Genomic DNA, 940 nt, shown 5'->3' with positions numbered 1-940 from the left:
CGACAGTAGTCCGGGCCGTCGCCACGCACATCAAACACCGCCATCGACAGCCCAGTCGTGGAGGCAGCAAATCAAGTTGAACGCACTGGAGCCCGCGCGAGTGGCTGGAGGATGCAGCACATCGCTCGCGTACGAAGCGTGTCCTGCGACGAGACCAAAGGACGGCAGCACTTTGAACCGAGGCAGACACCGTCGCGCCGCCGTCGACGACTCGGAGACCGCCCGTCTGGATCGTCACTCCCGATTGGACAAACAGAGTGCCCGATTGGATCCGGACGTTGCCGGCGCTCCAGTATGTGTGGCCCGCGCCGTCCATATAGAAGAGCGTAACCGCGCCCGCTTCGATCCGAATCATCTGAAAGTCCGTCGCGCTTCCTTTGATGGTATGGATGCGCAGCGCTGTGCCTCGGTACGTCGGCCCCGTTGGCTCGATGAGGAACCCGTCGTGCTCGTCCAGATTGTCGGGGATGTTACTAGGCTGGTGGCAGTCGATCGCCTTGTAGTCCATAAAGCACGTGCAGAGACCGGTGGCAAAGTTGCAAATGCCGCGGTTCGAGCAAAACGCGTATTCTAATGGTCGCGACTAAAACCCAATCGACAAAGAGAAACAACGAGTGTATACCGACGAGGTTGGCCGTGTTGCCGTCGACAAGGCTGCACGACGGCGTGTTGCTGCTCGTGACACCGAGAACATTGCAACTGAATTGGCTCAGCGCCGGGTTTCCGTTGTGCGTAAACACGTTGTTTTCCACCGGTGTCATTGGCCACGACGTGAACGAAATCGTATACGACGCGCCTACCCACAAGATAGTTTTGGAAAGGATTTCGCTGGTATATGCAGTCGATCGTACCGCCCGTTGTGCCGTCGATAGGGCCTTGCACGCATGTCGCACTCCCGACGTTGGTAAGGCTGGTGATCGCCGCCGCGCAAATAGCATCC

The sequence above is a fragment of the Saprolegnia parasitica genome (genome assembly GCF_000151545.1).
Source record: "Saprolegnia parasitica CBS 223.65 unplaced genomic scaffold supercont2.4, whole genome shotgun sequence".
Lineage (NCBI taxonomy): Eukaryota > Oomycota > Saprolegniomycetes > Saprolegniales > Saprolegniaceae > Saprolegnia > Saprolegnia parasitica.
The sequence above is the reverse complement of the archived record's forward strand: the minus strand, read 5'-3'. Positions refer to the sequence as shown.